The following is an 11,287-nucleotide window of genomic DNA, read 5'->3' on the forward strand; positions in this document are numbered from 1 at the left end:
AATGGGAGAACCAGCAGCGAATTCAAAAGCTTTGATGGAATATTCTCAACCGAAGATCAATGACATTCAGTCTAGAATTATCAGACCAGCCATTGCTACTAATACTTTTTAAATCAAATCTAGCACGATTCAGATGGTGCAGAATTCATTCCAGTTTGGGGGTTCTCAAACGGAAAATCCCAACATGCACATTAGATATTTCATCGAGATATGCGACACCTTCAGGTTCAATGGTGTGTCTGAGGATGCGGTGAAACTGAGACTGTTCCCATTCTCTGTAAGGGACAAGGCTACGAGCTGGTTACACTCTCTACAAGCTGGTTCGATTGCCACTTGGGAAGATCTTGCTCAAAAGTTTCTCACTAAATTTTTCCCTATGGAGAAGACAGCTGCAATCAGGAATGCTCTTACTCAATTTGTGCAGCAATCGGGAGAATCTCTATATGAAGCTTGGGAGCACTATAAAGAGATTCTTAGGAAGTGTCCTCGTCATGAAATGCCTGATTGGATGATCATCAATTGCTTTTATAATGGTTTGGGAGCATAGTCAAGACCCTCGATGTAGCATCAGATGGAACATTATGGGCAAAGAGCTATAAGGAAGATTATGATCTAATTGAACTGATGGCTGCTAATGGATAACAGTATCCAACCCAGAGATTGCCATAGGGAAAGGTAGCAGGAGTTCTTGAAGTGTATAAGCTATGGCTATCACTGCTCAACTAAAGGTGTTGTCTATGAAGATCGATTCTCTGGCAAACTATGATGTTAATTTGATAACAAGTGTTTGTGAACTGTGTACAGGTTCGTATGCGACGGAGCAACGCGCTATATCTAGTGAATTAACTCAGTTTGTGAGCAACTTTCAGAGATCGCAACAACCAGTTCCAGACACTTATCATCCTGACAACTGGAATCATCCTAACTTCAGCTGGGGCAACAATCAGAATTTGATGCAATAGTCGTTCCAGCAGTTTGGAAACAAGTAATTCAACACTCCTGGTTTTCAGAACAATTTGCACCAAGGCAAGAGCTTCTGCCAATGGGAATGAAATAATAAACACATGGAAGTACAAGTCAATCTAATGAAAAATCTGAATTGGAGGAGTTAAGGCTCATGTGCAAGAGCCAAGCGGTTTCTATCAAGACTATGGAGAATAAAATTGGGTAGATTGCCAATGCTTTATTGAATTGACAACCTGGTACACTACCTAGTGACACAGAAGTTCCAGGCAAGAGGGAAGCAAAAGAGTAGGTTAAGGAAATTACATTGAGGTCTGGGAAGGTTGCAAACCCTAAAAAATCTCAAGTTTTAGACAATGAAGTTGTGGCTGAAGAACAGGTGCTGAAGGATGCCGAGGGGGAACCAAGGAAGAAAGCTGTTATCAACACTCCTCCTGAAGGTAATACATGAGAAAAACAGGTCTGTCCTCCACCTCCTTTTCCTAAAAGGTTGCAGAAGCAGAAGTTGGATAAATAATTTGCTAAGTTCTTGGAAGTTTTCAAGAAACTTCACATCAACATACCTTTCTCTAAAACTCTTGAACAGATATCTAGATATGCGAAGTTTATGAAAGGTATTCTCTCTCGGAAAGTGAAGCTCGATGACTTAGAGACCGTTACTCTTACGGAGGAATGCAGTGCTGTGCTACAATAGAAGTTACCTCTGAAGCTTAAAGATCCTGGAAGCTTCACTATTCCTTGCACCATCGGAAACTTATCATTCGACAAGTGTTTATGTGATTTGGGAGCTATCATTAATCTTATGCCTTTGTCTATCTTCAAAAAGTTGGGTTTACCGGATCCAAAGCCTACATGTATGTCCTTGCAGTTGGCCGATCGTTCTATTATATATCCACGAGACATTGTGGAGGATGTCTTGGTCAAGGTTGACAGACTCATCTTTCCTGCTGATTTTGTAATTCTGGACTTTGAGGAAGATAAGAAGATTCCCATCATCTTGGGAAGACCATTCTTGGCTACAGGCCGAACTATGATCGATATGCAAAAAGGAGAGCTTACGATGAAGGTTCAAGATTAGAAGGTCACTTTTAATGTGTTCAAGGAAATAAAGTTACCCACAGATAAAGAGGAATGCTTTATAGTAGGGTGGGTCGATTTTCTCGTGAATTCAGAGATTGAGCAATTTCCAAAGTCAGATATCTTAGAGAGATCCTTAATAAGGGAATCAGTTATTGAAGATGAAGAAGGGGCAGAGCAGCTGCAGGTTTTGAATGCACCTCCATAGAAGAGGAAGTTGGATATGCCATTCAATTCTCTTGGGTTAGCAGAGCTGAAAATTTCTCAGGAGCGTCTCGAGCCGTCTATTGAAGAAACTCCCACACTTGAGCTCAACCCACTACCAGATCACTTGAGTTATGCATTCTTAGGTGCACCCCATAATAAGGGGTTAGGATATATTTTTGATGATGTAAAGGATGGCCGGACGGATCCTCCCGTGCCTATAGAGGGTTCTTCTCATGTGCAATAGGCAGTTGATAGGACTGGTGTTGGTGATGAGAAGTACAAGCGATTGATTCGGCATATTGAGGCCATCCATGACATCCACCGACATTTTGCTGAAGATTTGACACATGCTATCGGTACTGTTTTCCGAGACACTGGTGTCGAGGTTGATTGGCCACCTGATCCTCCACCCAAAATGAGTGATCCTCCCGCTAACTAGGTATGCCTTGAATCCTTGTTACCTTTAATGAGGACATTGAAAATTTTAAGTTTGGGGGTGATAATGTAAGGATTAGTTTGTGTTGTGTCCATAGAGATTCATGTAGTATGTTTAGTGTATTTCATTCATATTTTTGCATGATTATTCATACAGATAATTTTTGTTTGCATATTTGTTCGTGTTATTATGTGAGTTCATTTAGTTGCATGTGCATGCATATAACATGATCCCTTAGCTTGCTTTTATGATTAATTTGTGATGTTGATTTGCGTGTAGTGATGTCATATAGAAGAATATTAAGTCCTAATGAATTGATTTGCATGCTCGAAATAAGAAAATTTTCACTATATCTTATAGGTTGCTTGAGTGCTAGATCATGATCATGACTTGTTTGTTTGTCGAGGTTTAATCACTTGTTTATGACTAGAATTTATGCTATTCTCTTAGTGACAAAATAACATGTATTTTTAAAATTGGAGAAAAACATTGGATATCAATGCTAGTTGTGGCTAGGCGTCAAATGGCTAGTAGTCAGCTCATATTTATATGAGTAGTCTAGGGTTGAGCGAGATGGAGCGAAATGCACTCGTTCAGAATATGAGAAAAAAGAAAAAAAGTTGTGTTATGCATAATTGATCACGAGTGGGCTCTTTAATACTCGAGTTATTAAGTTCTAGGGGATTTGTGCCTAGTGACCTAAGGCTTTTATAGTCTGGGATCCGCTAACCTAACGCTCGCTACATGGGTATTATTGCATAAGTCTTTTGTGGACCTCGCTCATTACACGATCAAATAAGCATATTTATGTTTTTTATGTGTTATTAATAAAAGCATGAATCCTTGTATAACTATGATAAAATTGAATTGTTGTCAGTCATTTTGTGTTTATCGTTTATTCTATTTATAACCTTCTGATTGGCTTGACGAGAGGTGAGTTGTGATTATTGATCTAGTTTCGATAGTATATCTATTAAGCAATTGCACACACGCACGTTTTTGGCTTGTAAGTTGATTTGTGGGATTTGATTGAACTTTGTGCAAATAATTGTATTTTTTTAGATGTTGCTTATTGATTGGTTTAGTTATGCTGAGGGGATCATTGCATTCATGTTAGTTGCATTCATGCATTTTTATTTTTTGTTTTTGAGTCTGTTGTGCTTGAGAACAAGCATCGATTCAAGTTTGGGGGAGTGATAAGTGGCATTTATATCCACTTAGAATGCTTCATAAAGGCTCAAATTGGTGTTTTGTACTCAAGTTATTTGTATTTTTGATATGTTTTTGTAGTGTTTTGCATTGCAGGGTATATTTGGAAGAAGGAATAGATTTTACATTGTATCTATGCTAAAAGGGTGTTAGGATGGAGCCTCAGGAGTTAGAACGAAAGAAACCAGTAATTGAAGTCAAGGAAACAAGAAAAATTAGAATTTCAAGAAGGTCAGGACGACCGCGCTAGTCTTGGGAGTAGCCGCGCCCATTTGTCAGAAACTCAGGGCGGTCGCGCTGGATTTGAGGGCAGCCGCGCTATATCGAATTTCAGCTGATTATATTATAAGATTGATTTTATGGACTCCTGATATGTTGGGATGGTATTTAAAGACTTTTAAAAGATGTTTTTCATATAAAATAGTAAAGCAGTAAGAAGACCTAACAACACAATACAACGAAGGAGAAGAAGATCTTGTTTTTACTTGTGATTCTTTGCTTAAGTTGTAATCTTGGATGCTTGTTTTCTTGTTTGTTTGAACCTAATACTCTTGTTAACGTACTTTGTTATTATTATTCAGTTATTTCAGACCTAGGTTATCTTAGTTATTTACCATGCTTTCATTAGAACCCATGGTGATGATGAGTTCGGTTATGAACTAATCGCTGTCATGGGGTTCTATCGGATTTACTTATGGATTTCTGTAGTTAATTATTTTGATACCTAAGTGTGTGGTGTTTGTATGCTATCGTAGTATTGGTTGTGCGTATTCGTCTTATGTGTGTCGCGAACATATAAGATAGTTTGTTAATCTCTATTGAAGCGACAATGAATATAGAGATTTAGAACTTGCCATGCTAGCATAGGTTAATGTATTTATTATGCATAATTCGTAGCTAATTTTAACCATCTTACTTTCCCTATGTAATCACGATAGATAACGTGTTCATTAAACCTCTATGTTGTCAAATTCTATAGCAATATAGGGTCTCAACATAATTGGTGTCTATCCACCTTCTATCTCTTTTGTGGATGTCTGGTAGTAGGGTATTCGTACAATAAAAGTTGGTGTTTACTAGTTTCGTGTTATGTGATTAGTTATCATCACCATTGCATGCTAAGGTTAAAAACAATGACTTTGAATGAAGTATTTAATGAAGTTAGAATCCCATGTTTGTCTCATATAGTTATTTCAATCACTTTTATTCATAGTTAATTGCATGTTAGTTTAATCTTAGTTATAAACATCTCAACTTGTTATTATCTTAGCATTGAGCGATAGCCATACCATTGTTTCATAGGTGCATAATCTTAAGTTAACTAAAAAGAGTCTCTGTGGGTACGGATCTGATTTATATCTTATATTACTTGCGAACACATATACTTGCGTGTAATTTTAGCGCGTGTTTTCTCCCTAATAGTTAATAAGAATGGAAATTATGTAACCCCATCTAATTTTAGTATGCCACAAATGCCATTTAGCATGCCTTACTGGAATAACATGTTTGCAAACAGCATGCTTTTTCTTGTTAATCAAAATGTGCATGATAATTTTGTTTTAATGACTGGTTTCAAAGGTCCAACTCAAATGACTAAGGATGAATCAGAAATTCCCAAGTCAAATGAAACTAAAGCTAAGAAATCAAAGAAGAAAGCTAACAAGGCAGGACCCAAAGAAACTTGGGTACCAAAATCAACTTGATTTGGTTTTGATGTGTGCAGGGAAACATAAAGAATCTTTGGTACCTGGATAGTGGTTGTTCAAGGCACTTGACTGGAGATTCTACCCTGCTCATAGAGTTCAAGGAAAGAGCTGGCCCAAGTATTACTTTTGGAGATGACAACAAGGGTTATACTGTGGGATATGGCTTGATTTCAAAAGACAATGTCATCACTGAAGAGGTTGCCCTAATGGATGGTCTCAAGTACAATTTGTTGAGTATCAGCCAGCTTTGTGATAAGGGCAATTCAGCAACCTTCAATTCCAAAGCCTGTGTTGTGACAAACAAAAGAATCAACAAAGTGGTTCTCACTGGAGTGAGAAAAGGAAATGTATATCTAGCTGACTTCAACTCATCTAATGCAAAATTTGTCACTTGTCTTCTCAGTTAAGCAAGTCAAGATGAAAGTTGGATATGGCACACAAAGCTGTCCCATCTAAACTTCAAGACCATGAATGAGCTTGTCAAGAAAGAACTGGTTAGAGGCATTCCTCAAGTGGAGTTTTCTAAGGATGGATTGTGTGATGCCTTCCAGGATGGAAAGCAGATCAAAGCATCATTCAGAAAGAAGCTTGATTCAATAATTGATGAACCTTTGCGATTACTATACATGGATTTATTTGGACCAGTCAATGTGTTGTCCATTTCAAGGAAAAGATCTTTCCTAGTAATTGTGGATGATTTCTTAAAGTTCTCTTGGACATATTTCCTTAAGTCTAAAGATGAAGCTAGTGAAATCATCATCAATCACATAAGGCAAGTCAACAATCATCCTGATTTTAAAGTAAGAAGAATCAGGAGTGACAATGGAACTGAGTTCAAGAATTCTGTGATGAGATCATTTTGTGAAGAGAATGGGATTATGCATGAGTTTTCTACAGCAAGAACTCCACAACAAAATGGAGTAGTGGAAAGAAAGAACAGACCTCTTATTAAAGCTACAAGGACAATGCTTGAAGAATCAAAGTTACCAACATATTTTTGGGCTGAAGCTGTGAATACTGCCTGCTACACTCAGAATATTTCTTTGGTTAATCAAGCAAAGTGTATGCCACCCTACCAATTATTCAAAAACAAGAAACCAACTCTAAATTTTCTTCATGTCTTTGGCTGCAAATGTTTCTTCTTGAGGAATCAAACTGATCAAAATGGGAAATTTGATGCTAAAGCAGATGAAGGAATTTTTGTTGGATATGCTGTGGGAAAGGCATATAGGGTCTACAATCTAAGAACCAACATTGTTATGGAATCAATACATGTCGTGTTTGATGACAAAAAGATTGAAGGACTGCAAGATGGAGATTTTCATGAAAGTCTCAAGTTTGATAATGTGGAGATGGTTAGTGACGACAGTGATGATGAAAGTGATCAAGAAACAGTGGATAAGGATAATGCAGAAAAATCTGCAACTAATGAAGCACATAATTCAACATCTGTCGAGTTACAAAATACTTCATCCATCGGGAGACAATCTGCCTTATCTGTCGGGAGACAATCTGTCTTATCCGTCGGGAGACAATCAGCTTTATCTGTCGGGACACAAAGTGCATCATCCGTTGGGTCATTAAGAGAAGTTGAAAGTTAGAATAGATCACTTACAGAAAGTTTCCCTTTTTCAAATCAAAGATTCACAAACTTAAGGGGATTTTCTAATAATCAAAACTCAGTCACACATCAAGACAACAATGAGGCCTCTTCAACTAGAGCTAATCTACCTCAACAAAGAAAATGGACTAAAGATCACCCTTTTGAGCTCATCATTGGTGATGCATCTTCTAGAGTTCAAACAAGGAGAACAACTCAAGAAGAATGCTATACATCAGCTTCCTATCTAAGGAAGAACCAAAGAAGGTAGAAGAAGCTTTGTTAGATCCTGATTGGATTTTAGCTATGCAGGAGGAGCTAAACCAATTTGAAAGGAAAAAGGTATGGAAGATGGTACCCACACCTAAAGGAAAGAATCCAATTTACACCAAGTGGGTATTCAGAAACAGGATGGATGAAAATGGCATAGTGGTAAGGAACAAAGCTAGATTGGTTGCTAAGGGCTACTGTCAACAAGAAGGAATAGATTTTGATGAAACCTCTGCTCCTGTTGCAAGACTTGAAGCCATCAGAATTTTCTTAGCCTATGCAGCCCATGCCAATTTCAAGGTCTATCAAATGGATGTGAAAATTGCTCTTCTGAATGGAGAATTGGAGGAGGAATTCTATGTTAGTCAGCCTCCTGGTTTTAAAGATCCAAATTTTCCAGAATATGTCTACTATCTGATGAAAGCACTTTATGGACTGAAGCAAGCACCTAGAGCCTGGTATGACACTTTATCAAAGTTTCTTTTGGAAAATCACTTCACAAGAGGTACTGTTGATAAAACTTTATTCTTTAGAAATGTTAATGGCTCTAGTATACTTGTTCAAATCTATATAGATGATACTATATTTGGTTCTATAGATGAAAAACTTTGCAAAACATTTGTTAAATTGATGCAAAGTAAGTATGAAATGAGCATGATCGGAGAACTAACGTACTTTCTTGGTTTACAAGTTAAGCAAGTTAGTGATGGAATATTCATTAGTCAAACTAAATACATTCATGATCTTTTAAAAAAGTTTGATCTAATGGATTGCACATCTGCAAAAACTCCCATGGCCACTGTTAGTCCCTTAACAATGTAACAAGAATTACAGAAGGGGGTTGAATGGAGTTCTTGAAACTTTTTCTTGAATAAAAATGTTCTAACTCAAATATATATATAAGTGTGAATTGATTAGCAGAGTGCGGAATAGATACTTGAAATGAATCAAAACACAAGTAATTAAAAACAAGAGTCTTTAAAAACTTTCTAGTGGATTTGAATGATTCCACTAGAGATATATAATATATATCGAGAGAACTCTGTGTGCAAAAAGCTCACAGCTGCTTACAAATGATAACAACTAAGAATAAGAGAAATGCTAAGAATACAACTTACAAATGTTTCTCTCTTTCTAACTGAGTTTCTTAGTTACTATTCTATTGCTGCTTCTTGGTTTATATATCACCAAGATTACAAAGTAATAAGACAGGATAATAAAACAAAAACTATCAAGTCTAATACAATGCTACTTCATTACTCTATTCCAGCATCTTTGAATATCTTCATAATAGCATGGAAATGGCAATGCTTCTTTGTTCTTGAAAACCCAGTTGAATAGGCTACCACCTTCCATTTGCATACACTCGACACATGTAACCTTGTTATCACTGTCAACAGAATTTTGAATTCTTTATCCGTCAGGTTTATGATCATCCGTCGAGTTATTGATCATCCATCGGGTTGTTGATCATCCGTCGAATTCATTGTTGTTTATCCGTCGTGTAGCAATCAGGCACTTGACTCCATTTCATTTATGCAGAATTACAAGACATCATCTATGTACAATTAATCAACCTATTCTGCATATCTAGTTAAAGTCAACATGACTTAAGTACTACTACAGATTCTAAACAATGTGTATGAATAAATATGTTACAGACTTATTGTTACATAAGCTACTCACTCGATAGATAATAAGTCATCATCCGTCGGGACTAAAATGAGTTATCCGTCGGGATTATAATCCTTATCCGTCGAGTGCTACATTAAAATCTACCAAGGTGTTTTGTTCATGAAATCTTCAAGTACACAACAATCTCCCCCAATTTATGTCTACTGTAATTGTAGCCATAAATTAAGAGATACTTGATGATAACAAAACACCCTAAAAATACAACTTTAAAAGACAGTAGATAATACTGTAGAGTGCTTCAATTAACAAAATGTACAAAGTGTTGCTCACAGTCATTTTCAAGGTGCTCCTCTAGCCTGAGCAGAGTTATCTAGTTCCTTGAAAGCCTGGATCTCTTTCCAAACTTCCTGTTGTTTTCTTCAATCTAATTTTGGTGCTGTCTGTGGATTTCCAGTTCATCAGATTCTGAGAAATTTAGCTTTTCTTGCATTTCTAAGAGAGTCGCATTGCTAGAGATGCTCAATTGGTCTTCTAATCTGAAAAATCTTCTCACTCCTTTGTCATCCATGAACTCCATCAGCCAGTAAGGCCTTAGATACACTCTTCTCCCTATGTAAGGGATGATTAGAGTCTTTGGGAGTGCATCTTTAGCTCTAACACTCCTTAGTTCTTCAATCTTCTTCAGTACCAATCTTCTTGCAGTAACATTGAACCCACAGTTCTTCTTGAAAGATGAATAAACTTTAATCAGTATAGTTTGACTTTCTAGAAGGATCCTGTGAAGTGACCATTGAATTTCCTTTCCTCCCTTGTACTTGAACAATAACCTTTCAGGTAGGTTTCTGTATGCATCAATTCCTCTCACTTCATCTAGTTCATCTAGATAGAGGTTTAGATCAGAAAACTCTTTGATGTCACACAAGTACATATAATCTCCTTTATTGACTTTAGATTGAGCTTTGACTAGAGATTTAGATTTGAGAGGTGACAATTTCACTTTCTTGACTGCTCTTGACTTTGTTCTTTTTGGCTTGCTGAGGATTGGTAAATTGAAATCAGGAATTGGTATGTTCTCCCATTCTATTGGCTCATCCTTAGGCACAATAGGTTCACCATGAATGTTCCTGTAAGGGTCCACCACCTTGATGTCTTCAAATACCACAGAGGGTTTTGATGTTTGAGTTGTAGTTGAAGTGGACTCCTTGGGAAACTGATTCTCCAATTCCTTATCAACAATGTCCAGTTTACTTTTGGTTCTTTTAGCCAATTCCTTGATTCTTCGGGACTTCTTCTGTTGTTTAACTTGCTTCTTTGGATCTTGAGATTCAATTATTTCAGATGGCTGAGCAGGAATTTGTTGTGATGAATTTACAGCATGTAGCTTGGCCAAGATAGCAATTTGCTCTTTCTTTTGTTAAGCCTTTTCAGCATCTAGAGCAGCTTGCTTCTTTTCCTGCTTCAATCTAGCCTTTACTTCTCTCTTTGCTTGAGCAAATTGAGGATGTCCAGCCACCACACAAAATTTTTTCCCATTCCTGAAGAACATATATTTGTAGAAAGCAATTGACCTTGACATAAGCTTCTTTTCATTAGGCTTAGGTGTCTCATAAACAGTATCCAAAGGGTTCTTCAAAGATAGTTTTGAATAATTTACCCTTGGTTTCAGAATTATTTCAGCCTTTGGAGATTTGATGCAGGATGACTGTCCCCTTTCCAGATAGTCCATGCTCATCTCATTCACAGAAATTTGCCTGAGTTGAGAGTGATGGATGGCTGACTTTGCTGGCTCCTTGACTAGTCTAAACTTCTTTTGTATATCCTCATCAATCTTCTCCTAGTTGATTGGCTTCAACTGCTTCATTTCAGCTGCTCTAATATTGGCTGCTGCTTCATTTATCAGATCTATACTGTTTGTAACTGGTGGCTTTGAGATAGTAATTGAAGGCACAATTACTTTACTGATTTGAATTTGAAACTTCTCCCCCTCACTTGGTCCTTTCTCCCCCTTTTTGTTATCATCAAGTTGAGCAGATGAGGGGGTTTGAGCAGCCACCAGTTTTTGAAGTAAATCTGTCTGTTGGGCTTGATGAAGATGAATGGCTGTTAAAGATGCTTCCATGGCTGACATTCGTGTATCCAAGGCATCTATCTTGGTTGAAAGATCAAAATTTTTCCTTAATTGCC

At 37.2% G+C, this 11,287-nt stretch overlaps 1 non-coding gene across 1 annotated transcript; it reads right to left on the reverse strand.

The window, feature by feature from the left end:
• Positions 1–391: 391 nt before the first annotated feature.
• LOC141662299 (small nucleolar RNA R71) lies at positions 392–498 on the reverse strand. Its single transcript, XR_012550420.1, has one exon. It is a non-coding gene; the product is annotated as a small nucleolar RNA R71 (small nucleolar RNA).
• Between the last annotated feature and the right edge of the window lie 10,789 nt (positions 499–11,287).

Source organism: Apium graveolens, chromosome 5 (genome assembly GCF_009905375.1).
Source record: "Apium graveolens cultivar Ventura chromosome 5, ASM990537v1, whole genome shotgun sequence".
In the NCBI taxonomy this organism is placed as follows: Eukaryota; Viridiplantae; Streptophyta; class Magnoliopsida; order Apiales; family Apiaceae; genus Apium; species Apium graveolens.